This window comes from Primulina tabacum, chromosome 5 (genome assembly GCF_025594145.1).
Source record: "Primulina tabacum isolate GXHZ01 chromosome 5, ASM2559414v2, whole genome shotgun sequence".
In the NCBI taxonomy this organism is placed as follows: Eukaryota; Viridiplantae; Streptophyta; class Magnoliopsida; order Lamiales; family Gesneriaceae; genus Primulina; species Primulina tabacum.
This window is the reverse complement of record NC_134554.1, coordinates 32,320,882-32,341,117: the sequence shown is the minus strand read 5'-3', so window position 1 is coordinate 32,341,117 and position 20,236 is coordinate 32,320,882.

The following is a 20,236-nucleotide window of genomic DNA, read 5'->3' as shown; positions in this document are numbered from 1 at the left end:
ATAGATAGCCAGAGTGTACTATCCAGATATTAGAAGATATCCAGGGAGCTGCAGTGCTGGATGCTGGCACTAGTTGATATGACATAGTGTCGATGTGTGAATCATTGTACGATAATAGTTATCAGATTACCAGATGGATAATGAGATAGTTACCGACAACACATTGTACAGTAAGTACTACAGATTTCTTTGATATAAGAATAATATCTCGGAGATACCTGAAATAGAAGCTGATACGGTCGAGATATGACAAAGAAAATGTAGTTAATTCAGAAGAGAATGAAGATAGTTCAGACCAAACAGACTTAATATGCCAACGCCGGATGGTGACGATTGGTATTTGGGGCCGAAGATTTAATATATCCTTGAATAGGATAAACAGATTTGGTAACAGATGATGGTATTGATTTATTATGAACTATTGATTGGTATATACGGATGTTGTATAACCAATATTGCGAGATTGATTTTGTCAAAATATTTCGAGTGGTACTATGATATTATACTGCTTGAATTATTATTCCAGTTTGGAATCAGAGTGAAATTAAGATTATTCTATTGTTGGAAACACAGTAAGATTGGCAGCAGGTCAACGAGACTATCTGAAAGACAAAATCTGATATGAGATTAAGATTTCAGAATGGATTCATTAAGATGAGTTTCTGATTTAAACTCTGTATACATTCCTTTTGATATGTCTGAATTGATTGCTTGCTTGCGAGTTCGAGGACGAACTCAGATCTAAGAGGGGGAGAAATGTAAGGCCCGAGATTTTATTACTGTGATCTAAGATTAATCAGAAATGATTTATTTATTAATTGAGATGATTATAGACGGAACGGATCAGACCGGGAGAGCCGAAAGAAGATTTGACATGAGGTGCAAGGAAGAGTCCCCGCGCACATGCGCGAGGAAGACAGAACCATGCGCGCACATGCGCGGCTTGAATGCGCGCACATGCGCAGAACGTCCAGAGAGTTCGGCGCACATGCGCGGCTTGAATGCGCGCATATGCGCAGAACGTCCAGAGGGTTCGGCGCACATGCGCGGCGGAAGGCGCGCATGTGCGCGAGTGAAGGGATGTGCGAGACAGAACATCTCGCGCATATGCGCGAGAAGATAAATGCGGAAGGTGCCGGGCCGAACCTCCGGCGCATTTGCGCGGTTTTGTGCGCGCATATGCGCGCGGCATGCAGAATGGAAAAATGCCACTTGGTCTGTAGTATGCAACGTGTGTATATATAGATATGTAAGAAACAAGCATTCATCCGTAAGAATGAAAGAAGGAAAAGTCGAGAGAATCTTAAGAAAGCTCCAAGTTCCTTACGTGTAAAATTTGAGTGTTACGCAAAATCCGCCCGTCCGATTTTAGATCCGACTTCAGTACTGTATTCCTATCAACGCAGGCTACAACTGGACGTAAGTTTTGTTACGTATAGACATGATTTGAATTTATGATATTGTCAGAATTGAATATGAATCAGATATGGTTTATCTGCCACAGTAGACATTGTATAATTGAAGTCAGATTAAAGAATAACATGTTTATGAAATTGTTACGATTTTCGTAGTGGATTTGATTGAGATTTGATATCAGAGTTGTGTTGTTACTTATTTTAAGTGTACCGATATTGAGATCATGAATTGTACTGATACTGATTATGAATTCTGATATTATATCTGTGATGTTGAGATTGACGGGGATATCGAGATCGTATTGTTATGCCGTCGAAACATCAGTTGATTTAGAGTGATCAGATTCAGTAATGATTTCGATGATATCGTTGATATGAATTAGATTGTACCTTGTTCAGATATGGATCAGATTATATACTGATTTGAGTATTGATCAGAACAGATTTTGAATCGAATTATATACTGATATTGTATTTATGTGATTGTCATTGCCAGACTGGGTATGGACAGATTGGAATACAAAACTTCGTCTTCGTCAGACCGGGAAGACAAAGGTATAATTCATGTTTTGTTTGGGGAAGACACATTGATACAGACAGGGCCAGAGTCTAGGAATAAGACGTACAGTCACCCCGATTGGGAGGGTAGGTGACAGACAGTGACGTCTTATTCACACCGGGATCCCTAGAGTTAGAGTTGAGTTGAGTCAAGATATGAATTGAATTGAGTTGCATGCTTATTTTATTTTGGTTTCAGAGATTATGGAACCCATTGTTACTGCAGCATGCTTATTTTGATTTAGTTTCATAGACTCTGAAACCTATTGCTATTTATTTTATGCATGATAGTATGCTTTATGATTTATATTGTGTATATACATGTCTACCATGTTTTATACTGGGATTTATTCTCACCGGAGTATTCGGCTGTTGTCTTGTTTTGTATGTGTGCATGGCAACAGGTGGGACAGGATCGGGGTCAAAAAGATGATGAGAGAAGACGAGTTTAGAGTGGTGATTCCGGACATATTGTAGACTTGGTTTAATACTTGAAATTTAGTAGTTGAACCTTAGACTAGTTTGAATAATTGTTGTACATTATTGTACTTATATACTGAGATGTATATTAGTTACATTCCATTACGCCACGCACTTGTGTTTTCAAAGAAAAATTTTTAGACCCTGTTTAGTTTAATTGATAATTAAATCCCAAAAATGATTAAGAAGATGATTAGCGTCCGGGTCCCCACAAAGTGTCCCATCAAACCACCCCCATGTGCCTCCCTAACAAGTAATTCACGAATCGATGATTTAGGGATGCACAACATATCTTCTCTAAACAAGAACCCATGATGCAAATAAAATTTATCATGTGGACCATGCATACATGTTTCAAATACATCCTTAAAATCCTCATCTAGTACATACAACTCTTTCACATGCTCAAACCCCAAAATTTTAAATTCCAAGGTAGAGATTAGTACGTACCTCCGTGATAGTGCGTCAGCTACTACATTTTCCTTACCTTGTTTGTACTTGATGATGTAGGGGAATGTTTCAATGAATGCTACCCACTTGGCATGCCGTTTGTTCAACTTCTGTTGACCCTTAAGGTGCTTTAGAGACTCGTGATCCGTATGAATCACAAACTCCTTAGGTCTCAAGTAGTGCTGCCACGTCTCTAGGGTCCTCACAAGTGAACACTTCCACAAATTAAAAGTTACATTTCCCTCATATAAGTCATACTTCTATTTTTCCTTACGCTTATAAACTCCTTTATAAGCCGTTCAACACATTGAACTATTTTACTTCTCAACGGGATCTAAAAAGCTAGTACTTGTGTGGCCCTCAATGGGTTCATATCTCCATGTGATTCGGACTAAACATGTCCTTATAAGAGCATACCCCAATTGCTCCATTCTTAATTATCAACTCCTTGATAACAAGAATGTCAGAACTCAAGTCTGATAGTACCTAACCAATCATGTTAAACGCCTAGCAGCATCGCTTACATGTTTCCCTAGGTATCAAATGATAGTGCCTGCAAGAACCATTCAATTATGGTTAGCGTACAGTACGGTCCCTTCAACTCATATATCCCGACCGATTCGACAACCATTGGTATATCGGGAGTTGTCAATGAATCGATACTATGTGTCATGTCGTAGTTGTATCGATGGTGTAATCTATGAAACCCCTTTCATAATTACCACCATACTATGATCAGAGATTTCATACTACACATACATGAGAACACATAGGATATCCATACCCGAAGGTAAGTGGTGAATCCCCGACTACAATTGTCACACCCTCACTCTATACTTAGCATAATTACCATAATCAAAATAAGGTTTGAATGATATAACTATAGTATGAAGCAAATCAAACAAGAGGCATCACTTTGACGGTTTATAAAAATTTTGGCATGATGTCCCTATATTTTGTATACACCAAAAACTCAAGCAATACTATTCATACACACTTATAAACATATTCTCATATACAAAAATACTTTGTATCATCATCCATCACATGGAACTTGTTTCAAACCCTAACATAAAATTTACTACAATACATATGCGGAAGCTATACAATACGATGTCCCGGTTCTTGTTGAGGTAAGGCACGTCACAAGCATCCATTGGCGAACTGGCATCCTACGTCTCTTCACTACTTGATCCTGTAATACATGAGTTATGTGAGTTTATAAAACTCAAAAAGTTGGCACTTGTACGTATCAATATGCATCGAAGGAACATACATATCAAGTCGTGACAACAATGAATCTTTAAACCATGTCATATCATAGCATATATTCATGTTCATTTTTGTACTTGAGCCTCATTAGTTGACATGTACTACTGTGCTTGCTTTATTATATAGCTACTACTGTTTTGGACGTCAGGGAGCAACCTTTGGCAACCCCACGCTCCATGAACATATATTGGCCAATAGCTTTGGTGGACTTAAAACCACCCATGATGTCAACAAGCTCCTTATCATGTAAAAATCTGTCCTTTTCCTTTCATGTTCATGTTCATATTCCATGTTCATAACATAGCACACATCATCAATATTCATGAGTTTCTTACATATTTAATACATAACAATGAAATATGGTGCTAAGTTTTCATCAATAATATACTAACAATGTACATATAGCAATAATCAATGGGAAGTGTTTGAAATCATAATATTACTCATGTATTACTGTGGGGACCCGGACGCTAATCATCTTCTTAATCATCTTTGGGATTTAATTATCAATTAAACTAAATAGGGTCTAAAATTTTTTCTTTTAAAACACAAGTGCGGAGCGTAATGGAATGTAACTAATATACATCTCAACTACTAAACTTCAAGTATTAAACCAAGTCTACAATAATTCCGGAATCACCACTCTAAACTCGTCTTCTCTCATCATCTTCTTGTCCCCGATCCCGTCCCACCTGTTGTCATGCACACATACAAAACAAGACAACAGCCAGATACTCCGGTGAGAATAAATCCCAGTATAAAACATGGTAGACATGAATATACAAAATATAAATCCTAAAGCATATTATCATGCATAAAATCAATAACAATAGGTTTCATAGTCTATGAAACCAAATCAAAATAAACATGCAGTAACAATGGGTTCCATAATCTCTGAAACCAAAATAAAATAAGCATGCAACTCAAATCAATTCATATCTTGACTCGACTCGACTCTAACTCTAGGGATCCCGGTGTGAATAAGACGTCACTATCTGTCACCTACCCTCCCAATCGAGCTGACGTTATGTTTTATTCCTAGACTTCGGTCCTGTCTGTATCGAATGTCTACAATCGGAGGAAATCTGCTCCTATGCGTCGATACCACCGAACATCTAGAAATTTGGCAAATCTGCCAATGACTCTTCTATCTTAAATGCTTGAATATAAATCTATAAACAAAGCATAATCATAACAAAATATAAACAACAATCTAGTATGTGATTTTGTTGGGAAACTCAAATTGAATCTCATTTGAGTTGTGTCTTCCCAAAACAAAACATGAATTATACCTTTTTCTTCCCGGTCTGACGAAGACGAAGTCTTATATTCCGATCTGTCCATACCCAGTCTGGCAATGACAATCGCATAAATACAATATCAGTATATAATTCGATTCAAAACCTGTTCTGATCAATACTCAAATCAATATATAATCTGATCCATATCTGAACAAGGTACAATCTGATTCATATCAACGATATCATCGAAATCATTACTGAATCTGATCACTCTAAATCAACTGATGTTTTTACGGCATAACAATTCAGTTTCGATATCCCCGTCAATCTTAACATCACAGATATAATATCAGAATTTATAATCAGTTTCAGTACAATTCATAATCTCAATATCGGTATACTCAAAATCAGTAACAACACAACTCTGATATCAAATCTCAATCAAATCCACTCCTAAAATCATAACAATTTCATAAATAGTCTATTCTTTAATCTGACTTCAGTTATACAATGCCTACTGTAGCAGAAACACCATATCTGATTCATATTCAATTCTGACAATATCATAAATTCAAATCATGTTTAAATGTAACAAAACTTATGTCCAGTCATAGCCTGCGTTGATAGGAACACAGTACTGAAGTCGAATTTAAAATCGGACGGGCGGATTTTGTGAAATCTTGATTTAGAATTTCACGAAGAAATTCCTCAAAAGTTTTTCTTCGATTCTTCCTTTTCTTTCTGAATTAGGCTTGTCTTATATATATATATATATATACACGTTGCATGATAACCTAAGTGTCACTTTTCCATGATGCATGCCGCGCGCATATGCGTGGACAAAGCCGCGCATATGCGCCGGATGTTCTGCCCGGCACTTCTGCATTTCTGCCTCTCGCGCATATGCGCGTATCTACTCGCGCATATGCGCCGAAGATTCTGGCCATATCGCGTATGTGCGCGTATCTACTCGCGCATATGCGCCGTAGGTTCTGGACATGTGCGCGCATTCAAATCGCGCATGTGCGCGCATGGTTCTGTCTTCTTCGTGCATGTGCGCCCAACTACGTCGCGCATGTGCGCAAATCCTATTCTTCACACATAATGTCAAATCTTCTTTCGGCTCTCCCTATCTGATCCATTCCGTCTATAATCATATTAATTATCACCAAATCATTTCTGATTACGGTAATCAAATTCTCGGGCCTTACAATTACTTCAAGAACATGCCAACTTACTGTCCAAGCTTAAGAACACTGGTTTGAGACGGTGTTCCTCGCTCCTACACTGTCAAATACATCAATAAACCCATCACTATGTATATACTAGGTGAAAATCACTCCTCTACATGTGGAACAACTAAAAGAGAACTTGTGATGGAGAATAAACTTCTAACTTCAAAATGATGAAGAAGAAAGAAGAGATTAGCTTTTGGAGGAAGATTTATTGGTGTCTTTCGAGTTTTGCTGTGGAAAAGGGGTTGTGGAATGGTAAATAAGGTCAAGGAAGTCGAATATTATCTTCTTATATGCAAGGAGGCGCTCGGGCGGTCATAAATTACCGCTCGAGCGCGACACTTTCTGTCCGAAACCAAAAATACAGAACCATTGGAGCTCTGGCGGAAATTTCTTACCACTCGGGCGCCACTCTGCCACAGCCACTTCAAAGATCGCTTCAGAAACGGCTCTTCCAATCATAATCTGAAAAAATGGTAAATAGGAAAGTTGTAGCTCTATGTCTTGGCTTGAATCTCCTACTGGTTCCATGTCATTTGGAGGTCTGAGTAAAATGTTATGCCCATTCTCCCAACATGTGTCATTGTAGGAGTGACGAAACACACGACCCACTTCGGGGCGCTTTTGGCTTGTCTTCCACAATGATTTGGACAAAACTCAAAACATTTAATTGTAATAGCCAAGCCTGGTGAATGGTACGGTTTATGATTTCGTATGATCATTGACTATTTGGTTAAGTTTTAGTATAGTTTTGATGTTAAGAGTTGTGATTTATGGTTTATAGTATTGTTGATATAAGTGTTGTGTAGTTGTGTTTTGAAGCATTGTTGCGATTTAATTCATGGTAATTATTATATTGAGCCAATTGGTATGAGGCCAATTGGGTTGGTTAGACTATATATAGAGGTGAAACTTTCTTGTTGGGAGTGTTGCCGAATTACGAGGAGAAGCAGCGTTGCGATTCGATTTTTGTTGCATAGAGTTTATTGTTGGCTACAGAGGAGAATGCACCCGCATTGGAAAAGGCACCGCACCTGCGGTGGTGGGACAGAAGCAAGACCGCACCTGCGGTATAAACGGCACCGCACCCGCGGTCGATGCTTCCAGATTTGTGATGTTTTCCAGTAAGCTCAGCGCACCCGCGGTAATAATGTTAGCGCACCTGCGGTCGTGAACAGTAGAAGCGTGTTTTCGAGATTTAAGTGATATAAATCATGAGTTGGTCCACTTTTCTCTCATTTTCACCCCTTCTTCTCGATTTCTTCAGCAAAGTGACCTAGGGTTTCTTCATTTCTTTCTTCCTTTCTTTTTTTCTAGCCTATTGTTGAATTATTGAAGTTAGAACAAGGTTATCTTGGGTTCAAGAAGCTAAGGTAAGCTTGTGGCTTTGTTTATTCTTGGATTATGATGATTGAGAAATCATGGGTTTGTTGATTATATTGGTTTTATGGTGTTAATGTTATGGGTTCGTGTTTATTGAGTTGTTGATGATGCAATACATGGTTTATTGTTGTATGTTGTGTATCAAGAGATTAGATTCAAGGTTTCAATTGGTTGTAAGTGGAATTCATTTCCTTGTGCTCACATGATAATATATGTATTGTGTTTCAATGATTTTAACATGTTATTCCCTTCCATTTGATTCATGCTATGTATTAATACACTTTGTTGTATATTAGAGGCATTTTATGTCTCAATTGTGAAAAAGGGAATACAAAAGAAAGAGTATGCAAAGTGTTTGATGAAATGCCAAAGAGAGAGTTCAAATGATTTATTGGATTAATAGATACATAGTCAGAGATTGCATGCAATTAGTTGATCAACGACCATAGGCTTATATCCCAACAGAGTATCGATTCATATCGATGGGATATAGGTACAGAGACAGAGATACTATTTAGATATCAATCCATCAGAAAAAAGAGAAATACCATCGTTATTGTTATTCATGCTATGATATTTATGTTCCAGAGTTGATGGTATTTAATGTTTTTAAAGTTATGATTTTCAGAGTATGCTATGTATTTATTGCTATGTAAGAGTTCCACTTGCTGAGTTTTATACTCATTTCAGTTATTTCATGTGATGCAGATAAGAGCGACGAGCCGGGACGTTGATTGTGGTCGGAGTCATATGCATAAGAGAGGGAAGGAAGAAGGCTATTTTTGCTAGCATTTTGGACATGATCACAAAAATGATATTTTGTATTTTGTTGTATCATTTCATTGATCATGTATATACTTTTGATTATATTTATTGAAATGCATTTTAAATCCTTCTTTCTTTTAAGAAAATTTTAAATTCCGCTGTTATTTTATTAAAACTGGTCAGAGGTGTTACAAAAGTTGTAACATTATATCTTAGCTTTCTAATGGTTATGCCTCACACAATTTGGATCAATATTCAAATGATTATGCTAAAACCCGTACGAACTACCATATTTTCATCTCATTTCCCACCACTTCTATTACACTATTTCTACGTACACATCTTACTATCACTATTTGGACATATTATCAATCTCAAAACACCATGAACAATATAAAAATCATGTTCAATCTCAATATTGATACCTCAATCATCACATGAAATCTACTGAGCTAATTAACTACGTAATAAACGACGTAAACGCATTATTTTCATTTGTACGAGTAACCGGGCATTACGATTCTCCCCTCCTTCAAAGAATTTCGTCCTTGAAATTTGACGTACCTTATCGTTCAGGATATCTCTGTTGAATCTCGTCTTCTCGCTCCCATGTTGCATCTTCAATTGCATGATTGCGCCATAACAATTTTACTAAGGGTATTTCCTTGCCTCGTAACACTTTTGATTTCCTATCGAGAATTTGGATCGGCCGTTCTTCATACGAGAGATTCGATGCAAGCTCCAATGGTTCATAATGAAGAACGTGAGAAGGATTGGCCAAATACTTTCATAGCAAGGAAACGTGAAAAACATTATGAACGTTTGACAAGTTCGGTGGTAAAGCAACTCGGTAGGCCCTGTCTCCTATTCTTTCCAAGATTTCAAATGGACCGATATATCTTGGACTCAATTTTCCTTTCTTACCAAAACGCAAAATGCCCTTCAATGGTGATATCTTTACAAATCCATGGTCACCAACCTGAAATTCCAATCGACGACGTCGGACATCAGCATAACTCTTTTGTCGGCTCTGGGCAGTGTGCATTCTTTCTCTGATCTTGGTTACCAATTCGGCTGTCTGTTGTACCAATTCAGGGCCTAATAATTTCCTTTCTCCTATTTCATCCTAATGTACTGGAGATCGAAATTTTCTACCATTTAAGGCAGTATATGGTGCCATTCCGATACATGACTGATAGCTATTGTTATATGTGAATTCAGCCAACGGTAGTTTACTGTCCCAACTACCTGAAAAGTCAATAGTACAAGCCGTCAACATATCTTCTAAGATCTGATTCACTCGTTCTGATTGTCCATCAGTTTGAGGTTGGAATGATGTACTAAATGCTAATCGAGTTCCTATAGCATGATGTAAACTTTTCCAAAATGCAGACGAAAATTTGGGATCTCTATCAGATACAATGGACACTGGGATGCCATGAAGTCTCACTATCTATTTGATGTATTCTTCAGCATATTGATTTATCGTGTATGTGGTCTTCACCTGAAGAAAGTGAGCTGATTTCGTAAGTCGATCCACAATAACCCATATAGCATTAAATCCTCTTTGTGTTCTTGGCAAACCAAGGATGAAATCCATTGTGATATGTTCCCAATTCCACTCAGGAATGGGTAGTGGTTTCAGGAGTCCTGCTGGTCTTTGATGTTCAAGTCTTAACCTGTTGACAAGTTAGACATTGTGCAACAAATTGAGCAATGTCCTTTTTTATACCTGGCCACCAAAATAATGGTTTCAAATCTTTGTACATTTTTGTGCCTCTTGGATGGATCGAATAGGGAGTAGCATGAGCATCAATAAGAATGTCTTTTCTTATTGTTCCTTGCTTTGGCACACACAATCTTCCTCGATATGTCCATATTCCTTCCCCATTCAATTCAAAGTTCAAATTTCCTTTTTCTTCATCTCGCTGCCTCAGTTGTTGTAATTCAGTATCTGTATTTTGTTCGGCCTTGATTCGGTCTGCAAGCGTTGGTCGAACCATGAGGAATGATAATTGGATTGCATTTCCTTTTGGCATAACATCAATCTTCAAATTCTGTAAATCCCATAGGATTTGTTCTTGTACTTGCATTGCAGCAAAAGAACTGGACTTTCGACTTAACACATCTGCAACAAAATTGGCTTTACCTGGATGATAATTAATAACACAATCGTAATCCTTCACCAATTCCAACCAACGTCGTTGACGCATATTCAATTTTCTTTGCGTGAATAAATATTTCAGACTCTTGTGCTCTGTGTAAATTTCACACCGTTCACCATACAGATAATGGCACCATATTTTCAATGCAAATACCAATGCTGCTAGTTCTAAATCATGTGTGGGATAATTCTTTTCATATTCCTTCAGTTGTCTTGAGGCATAAGCAATCACCTTCCCGTGCTGCATTAAAACTGCTCCTAAACCTTGTTTCGAAGCATTACTGTATACTACAAAATCTCCTGGTCCTTCTGGAATAGCAAGGACTGGTGCTGATGTCAGTTTTGTCTTTAACTCTTGAAAACTGCGATCACATTCTTCGTTCCATACAAATCTCACATTCTTTCGGGTTAACGCAGTCAAAGGTAATGCTATCTTAGAAAATCCCGCTATAAACCGACGGTAATAACCAGCTAACCCAAGAAAACTACGCACCTCGGTAACAGTGGTAGGTCGTAGCCAGTTATTAACAGCTTCAATCTTGCTTGGATCCATCGATATGCCTTCCTTTGAAATGATAAGACCCAAGAATGCTACTTGTTCAAGCCAAAATTCACATTTCTTCCATTTGGCATATAAATGTTAATCCATCAAAGTCTGCAAAACTAATTGATACGAATCCTCGTACGAATGAAAAGCAAACACGATTATTGAAATCGAGCCCTCAATTCAATAACGAACAAGAATCGATTATGTTGTCCCGATCTTTTGAAACAAGTAACGATTTGTGATATTCACCTCTAAGAGATTATAACTTAGCAACAAATATCAACGATAAAAACAATCAAATTTCAAATGAACCTTCAAAAAACTTGTTTTGACAATCCGTGCGAAAAACAATCGACAAATGCCACAAAGATACAATCTTTGATAAGTTTGATTTGTGTTGAAGATCAAAGCAAAATGCCTTGAATATTGAGAGAAATCTCCAATAAGATGTTTAAAGTCTGAATGATCCGTTCCTTCATTGATACAATGCATTATATAAACAATAAAATACAAGAAAAGTTGTGTGAAAAGGCTTAATAAAAGTAGATAACAATTTTGACACGGAAGGGCGCGCGGTGGCGCAAGAACTCGCGCGGATGCGCGCAGGTTCCTGCACAAGGCAGCCTCCGGCGCGCGGTAGCGTTGGTTGTGGCGCAATGGGCACGCGCGGCCGCGCAGGAAGCCGCGCGGGGGCGCGGCGCTCTCGATTTTATGCGCGCAGGTTCCTGCACAAGGCAGCCTCCGGCGCGCGGTAGCGCCGGTTGTGGCGCAATGGGCACGCGCGGCCGCGCAGGAAGCCGCGCGGGGGCGCGGCGCTCTCGATTTTATGCGCGCAATCATGCGCTGTGGCGCGTGTGCTGCTGTCCTCATGGTCCTTTATCACTTCAATAACATTCCAAATACTTCCATCTTTGTGCCCATGTTCACCAAGCTTCTCTAATTTATACACCCAACTTGTAGGACTTCCTTGATAGCTTTTCATGAGTCCTTGAAGTGCTTCATTAAACTTCTTACTACGTCCCCTAGTTGAAGGTCCTTCGGGCAACTCCAACAACTCCCATGCCTTCTTTGGTGCTTGGCCAACCATGTTTGCATCATCCTCCCCTTCATGAAAAGGATTTGTCCTCAAATCTTGATCATCTCCTACATCAAACAATGAAAGATCACTAACATTAAAAGTAGAACTAACATTGTACTCACCTGGTAGGTCTAATTTGTAGGCATTGTCGTTGATTCTTTCAAGCACTTGAAATGGTCCATCACCCCTAGGTAAGAGCTTCGAACGTCGTTTTTCTGGAAATCTTTCCTTCTTTAAGTGCAACCACACCTAATCTCCCTTTTCAAACACCATCTTTTTCCTTCCCTTGTTGGCTTGATTCGTATATTGTAAATTCTTCCTCTCGATATTAGCCTTAACCTTCTCATGCAAACTCCTAACAAATTCAACCTTCTTCTTTCCATCCATGTTTAACATTTCACTCACAGGCAAAGGACATCAAATCCAAAGGAGTTAAAGGGTTAAAACCATAAACAATCTCAAATGGCGAATAATTTGTAGTAGAATGCACGCTACGATTATACGCAAACTCAACAAATGACAAACAATCTTCCCAATTTTTCAAGTTCTTTTTAAGTATAGCACGCAAAAGTGTTACAAGAGTTCTATTAACAACTTCAGTTTGTCCATCCGTTTGAGGATGACATGTAGTAGAAAACAACAGTTTTGTGCCAAGTTTTGCCCACAAAGTTTTCCAAAAGTAACTCAAAAATTTAACATCACGATCAGATACAATAGTCCTAGGCATACCATGCAACCTAACGACTTCCTTGAAGAACAAATCTGTAACGTTTGATGCATCATCGGTTTTATGACAAACAATAAAATGTGCCATCTTAGAGAATCTATCAACAACAACAAATATTGAATCCCTCCCCTTCTTAGTCCTCGGCAAACCTAAAACAAAATCCATAGAAATATCAATCCAAAGTTCACTAGGAACAGGAAGTGGTGTATACAATCCATGTGATTGTGTTCTAGACTTAGCTTGTCTACAAGTAATGCACTTTTCAAAAACACGCTCAACATCACGTTTCATATGTGGCCAATAAAAATGCTCATGCAAACAATTCAAAGTTTTAGCCACACCAAAGTGCCCCATCAAACCACCACCATGTGCCTCCCTCACAAGTAACTCACGAATTGATGACTTAGGAATGCACAATCTATCTTCTCTAAATATAAACCCATTATGCAAATAAAATTTGTCATGTGGACCATGCATACATGTTTCATATATCTCCTTAAAATCCTCATCCAACAAATACAACTCTTTCACATGCTCAAATCCCAAGATTTTCGACTCCAAGGTAGAGATTAATACGTACCTCCGTGATAGTGCGCCGGCCACTACATTATCCTTACCTTGTTTGTATTTGATTATGTAGGGAAATGTACCTTTGAATGCCACCCACTTGGCATGCCGCTTTTAAAGTTTCTATTGTCCCCTAAGGTACTTTAGAGACTCATGATCGGTATGGATCACAAACTCCTTAGGCCTCAAGTAGTGTTGCCACATCTCCAAAGTCCTCACAAGCGCGTACAACTCCTTGTGATACGTTGGATAGTTCAGTGCTGCTCCATTGAGTTTCTCACTAAATTACGCCACTAGTCGTTCTCCTTGCATCAAAACACCACGAATACCTATACCTGAAGCATCACATTCAATTTCAAAAGTATTAGAAAAATCAGGCAAAACAAGTAAAGGCGCATTAATTAATTTTTGTGTAATAATATTAAAAGACTTCTCTTGCTCCTCGTCCCAATGAAATGGAACGTTCTTCTTAATCACCGCCGTCATCGGTGCAGCCAGTGTGCTAAAATCTTTTACAAACCTCCTATAGAAGCTTGCAAGACCATGAAAGCTTCGAACTTGACCAACAGTAGCAGGCGTTGGCCAATCTCGAATAGCACTTACCTTGTCCTCATCCACTTGTATCCCCTGTGAACTTACCAGAAAACCAAGAAAGACAAGTTTGCTTGTACAAAAATCACATTTCTTAAGATTAGCATATAAATGTTCAGCCCTAAGTGTTGTCAGTACAAGTCTCAAATGCTCAACATGCTCATCCAAGTTTTTGCTATACACTAGGATATCATCAAAATAAACCACGACAAACTTTCCTATGTGTGGACGCAAAACATGATTCATTAACCTCATAAAGGTGCTAGGAGCGTTAGTTAAGCCAAAGGGCATGACCATCCACTCATATAACCCGTATTTGGTTTTAAAATCAGTTTTCCACTCATCACCTTCTCTCATTCTAATTTGATGATAACCACTCTTCAAATCAATTTTGCTAAAGATACAAGCACCATGCAATTCATCTAACATATCATCTAGTCTAGGTATGGGATACCTATATTTAATGGTTATGTTATTGATTGCTCTACAATCTACACACATACGCCATGAGTCATCTTTCTTAGGAACAAGTAAAACATGTACAGCACAGGGTGACATGGACTCACGCACGAAACCCCTATCTAACAACTCACTTACCTGTAGTTGTAGCTCCTTAGTGTGGGGACCCGGACGCTAATCCAATTCTTAATCATCATTAGGATCAATTTATTAATTCAAGTAATTTGGGTCATAAAAAAAATTTCTTTAATTGCGGAACGTAATGGAATCTAACTAATATACAGATTTGTATAATTAATGTACAAGTCCTGTACAATCTACATTCAATAAAAACTAAGGTTTAACAAATATTTATACTTGTTCAACCTTATCTTTAATCCAAGTCCGTAGTCTCCACTCTAATCATGATCTCTCTCTCTTCTTGTCTTGACTCTGATCCTGTCCCACCTGTTGTCATGCACACATACAAACAAGAAAACAGCTGGATAAATCCAGTGAGAATTATATTCCCAGTATAAATCATGTATACATACATTTCATATAAACAATATAAAAGCATGAAATAAACATTCATAACATGTATCAAATTCAGAAGAATGAATCAATATAAACTCGGAAATATAACATATATCCAATCCGACACATGGATCAACACAAACTCTGAATCACACTCCGTGACTCATGGACTCGTACTCGACTCGTCCTAATCTAGGGATCCCGATCGGAATAAGAACATACACCCACCTACACTCCCGATCGGGGTGGTGGCATGTTCTTATTCACGAACTTTGGCTCTTTCCATATCGAACACCAGTAATAGAAGAAACTCCAATTCTATCCACTCTGATATAGCCAAACGTCCGGTGTCTTGACCTAACCGTCACAGACTTTGGCATTTTAACCAATATCCTATCCTGTGACAATGTTCAATGTGCCGGTGACGATTCCATCACTATCCGGCACTACTGTCACAAGATTACTCATTCACAATTAGGCGTATCCGCTTAATGACTCAGTACATAAATCAATAAATCAAAGGTATCAACCTCATACAATTGCAAATATCGTTGCAATAAAGTAAAGTATGTGATTTTGGGAAACTCAAGTCAATCGGACTCGAGTTGTGCAATCCCACATCAACATAAATTTATACCTTTGTTTTCGCGGTCTGACGAAGTCGAAGTCTCGAAGTCAAATCTGTCCATATCAATCTGAAATACAATATCGCATAGGCACAATTTCAATACGCAACTCAATTCAAAATCTATTCTGATCAATACTCAAATCAAACATAATCTGATCAATATCGAATCAAGATACAATCTAATCCATATCAATTTACTTATTTTCGACGGTATAACAATACAGTCTCGATAACCTCGTCAATCTCAACATCACAGATATAATACCCGAATTCATAATAAATATCGGTACAATTTATAATCAATAACAATACAGTTCTGATATCGAATCTAAATCAAATCAACTCCGAAAATCATAACAAATACATACACAGTCTGTTCTTCAATCTGACTTCAATTATAAGATGTCTATTATATCAGAAACACCATATATGATTCATATTCAATTCTGACAATATCATAACTTCAAACGATACCAGAATTCAATGAAACTTACGTCCCGTTGTAGCTGTCGTCGCTAGGAACACGGTACTGTACTCGGATTCGAAAACAGACGGACGGATTGCTCGTAACTTAAATTTCACCCGAAGCTTCCCTCGGTTTTCTTCCTTTTATTCTGAGATAAGAATGGCTTGTACATATATATATATATATATATATCTACCCGTTGCATGAGAAGGCTAGGTGGCATGCTCTTTGCGCTACAGGTCTCGCGCATATGCGCGACCTGTCTTGGCGCATATGCGCGAGACCATAGGTCTCGGCGCATCGTTCACACGGTAGCTCGTGCATATGCGCGCCCCATCGTCGTGCATATGCGCGAGACCTACTGTTTCGTGCAATGCAACTCGCGCATATGCGCGCCTCCTTCCGGCGCATATGCGCCAACTTCTCTGGACATTTCGCGCATGTGCGCGGCTCACGTCGCGCATGTGCGCGCAATGTTCTGTTCCAGTTCCTTGGCTACTGGACACCTCGCGCATATGCGCGCCCTCACGCCGCGCATAATCCGCGCATGTGTGCTGAGAAGGACCTAAAACTCCTTTCTTGAAAATTTGCGGAAAATTAAAAATTTTCTTTTTAAAAGAACTTAAATGGCCTCATTCATAAAATCTCTGGTGAATCAAGTTCAATATTTCAAAATATTGCAGCGGAAGAAAATCAAAGTTTTGCCAACAACAACGATTTAAAAATATCCAACAACTAATAAAAATTGTTTGCGAAGAAAATAACAACTGCTGCTCTGAGGTCCTCGGGTGCCACTACTGCCGACCCAAGCTGGCTCACTGGTCCCCGCCCTCGGCCCTGGCCTCATCAGTACCTACAACAATCAAGTCTAGTGAGCCTAAAGACTCAGCATGCATAAATCGCAGGTAACGAGTAAAAATCTGAATTTAAAATATGCATGTGATAAAATATCATGTCCTGAGGCATACTGAAAATAATCTGTACTGAGCAATTATAATACGTGCATAACTGAACTGGAAGTCACTGTAAAAATATTTGCTCCTTGGAGCCTGTACTGAAATAACTGATAAAATTTTCTGTTGAGATTATGTTTTACGCCTGTGGCCACTGCACTAAGCTGAACTGATCGGTAACTGGCTACCGGGGAGGCTGAAACTGAACTGAGCTGGCCGGTCACTGGCAACCGGGTGGTACCATACTGAACTGATCGGTCACTGGCGACCGTATAAAATAACACTCCCACATAGTGAATGAACCACAAGCCATATCGCATAAATCTCAAAAATAATCATTTTCTATTTAATGCACGTAAAATAATTAACTGGCGTAATGAAAATTCCTGTAATTTTACCAACTGGATTGGATTGGATCGTCCCCCAGGCTCGCTGCAACCTAACTGTGCCATGAAAAATATGCAATAGTTTAAACATGACCAACTATGCAATTTACGTTCAAAAGATGCGACTATGACGCCTAATGACTTCGCATTTAATCATGACTCCGAGCCAACCTGAACCGACACTGAACCGACGTATAGTCATGATTAAAATACGCTGAAAAATCATAAAATAATGTTCCTAAAATGATAGGGTCGAAATCTAGGTGGAATGGAGGCCAAAACACGAAACGCTCTTTCGAGAGTCAATTTGGCACATTGCACCGTAAATTCTCGTACGACCTCAAAAATGATCCAAATGACGAACGGTCGAAAACATGACCTTCCTAACTCAATGAGGCACTGTCCAGTCCAAGGCCATGGGCTAAAAGCCAACCAAGAACTCAAACGACGCTTCTGAACAGCAGCATACTTGCTGTCAAAAAAATACAGCAGCTGCGCACTACAAGACTTGCATTGGTTTCGAGACTATCGGCCATTAGGGGCGTGAACCACCGACCAGAGACTCTTACCAACATCCCAAGGAATGATTTGAACCATGGCTAAGGGCCCTAGGCCAGCCACAATCCGCATCACACCAAATCTTAACCGAAGGGTCCAACCGAGAGCAACGTGTATGCGTGTGTAGTGTTTATGCTATGATCGATGTCTTGCGTCGTTCCAGTGGCCATTTGATTGACCATGGCACGATCTAGACATCTAGGAGCATGATATGAACCGTGGCTAAGGGCCATAGGCCAACCAAGATCCACACCAAGCCACAAAAGAAACGAACCATATGCTGAAAAATGGAAGGGCCGAATGGGGAAAGGGGCTGTTCTTGTTGATTATTTAAAAACCGATGAGCCATGGACCAAGCCACCAAAAGGGCGACTTAGTCACGTCTTAGACATGCTAGGGAAGTGATCCAACCATGGCTAAAGGCCCTTGGGGCAGCCAAGATCAGATCCTTCCTCCTTGACATCCAAACTGAATTTTCGAATCACATTTCTGCACTTATGGGGAACTTGCTGTCATTCTGAATTTCCAGCAAGCATGGGGCTGGTTTGAATGGACCAACATGGTCCTAATGCATCCTACTACATGTATACAAGCCGCCTTGGGAGCCTGGAGTCGATCCAATACCTGAAACCATCAAAACTCAGAAAAACGTGAAGCTTGCCAATAAATTCGAAAATTCTGCATGTGAGGTTTCAAAATGTTTTGACATGGATCTCGATTTTTACTTGAATAAACATGATCATGTACTGAAAAATAAATGATAATATGACTTGATTGAGGTTTGAAAGAAATCTAGACATGCCTGGTTTCGTTTTGAAAGAAAACGAACGAAACAACGACGACGCGGCACGGAGGAGGTGGAGCGCTTCTCTTGCTCTTTCTAGTTCTCGATTTTTTTCTTGCCTTCCCTCTAGCTAAGACTCACGATTTTTACACTGAAAATGGATCTGAATGGTGAGGTATTTCGGTGGAGAGGGAGAGGGATTGAGTGGTTATGAAGGTGAGGAGAAGGGTGCACAAAAATAGGATCATATCAAGACCAAGTCCACTCCCCTTTTGAATTTGAATTTTGAATTGATATCAAATGAGTTGGTGGATGCTTCTAGGAGGTGGTGGCCGAAATTTAGCTTATTTTCTAGTCTAGGATATGTCCATTAATTAATTAAATTGTGCTCCCAAAAATCCTAGAATTATCCTACAACTTACATGCAAAGAAATGGTCAAAAGGTTGATGAGTTGGCAATTAAATTGTCTAGCAACTATGGGGGCCGAAAATTGCAATAAAATGAAGGGGAAATATTGATTATCTAGTCAACTAATAATCCTTGAAAGCCTTACTAATCCTTTAAATAATTTAGTGAGCTAACCCCTTAATTTAATAACTTAAATGAGTTCATTTCTTAATCACCTCAAATAATTAAATTAAAATCCTCAACTAACTTAAATAATTCCTTAAACTTCTTTTTAACTTAAATGAACTTACTTGCTAGCTAAATTAACTTCTGGAAATATTTCTCAAATCTTAAATTCTATCTCAAAACTCCAACTCCAGTCCGGCCTCACTGAAATTACTGAAATGCTAAAAATCAATCTACTGAACTGAAATAATGAATAATTAACTTCAAATAAATGCATTTAAAATAATCATGCAATGAAGTCAATTAAATTTAAAAAAATCTAGAATTATGCATGACTTATACGTCTACTGATTTACGGGTTCTACAATCCTTCCCCCCTTAAATAAATTTCGTCCTCGAAATTAGAACTCACCGAATAACTCTGGGTATCGACTTCTCA